Source organism: Vidua chalybeata, chromosome 6, assembly GCF_026979565.1.
Source record: "Vidua chalybeata isolate OUT-0048 chromosome 6, bVidCha1 merged haplotype, whole genome shotgun sequence".
NCBI classification, from domain to species: Eukaryota; Metazoa; Chordata; class Aves; order Passeriformes; family Viduidae; genus Vidua; species Vidua chalybeata.
The window spans coordinates 38458252-38458919 of record NC_071535.1 but is presented as its reverse complement, the minus strand read 5'-3'; positions in this window follow the sequence as shown (position 1 = coordinate 38458919).

Genomic DNA, 668 nt, shown 5'->3' with positions numbered 1-668 from the left:
GCTGAAGAGCCTCTGCCTCTTTGCATGGGATCCCTTGTATCTGATTGCCAGCAGGTCTCTCTTTGCCAGAAAGAGCAGCTTTTGCAGTTGTCTACCCTGGGATACTCTGTCCTGTAGAAGCCTTTTGCTCTGGCCTGTGTCAGTGAGGGTGCACGTGTTGCTCAGCTGATGACTACAGCCTCTGTAATTCCCAGTGCCTCAGTCCCCACAGTCCTGGGATTCCCCTGGGGGTACACAGAGCTGCAGTGTGCAGGCTGCTTTCCTAGCACCTAATGTGTGTTAAAAGGGTTTGCAGAATGGCTGCCAGCTAGTGCTTGGGGGCTTGGCCAAAGGCAGAGCAGAAGTGATTAATTCAGCAAATCTGCTGTGCCACATTTAATAAAGGGCCCAGGACAGGCCTGTGTCTCTTCTAACGGGGGAACAGCTGAGGGACCAGTCTGCACAGTGAGCTTCTATGGAGGGTTAGTCAGCTGGTGGCACTGGACTGCCCCACAGGCAGCTGTCTGGGTAGTAAGTGTGCCCCAAGTGAGTATCAGGAACATTCCTACCTGAACCATCCCTGAGGGATTCTCAGACTGCAGCCATCACAGCCTTCTTGCCTCAGCACCCAGCATTGCAAATGTAGTCCCACACACTTCAGCATCTTCCCTCATGGGCCACCACAGCTG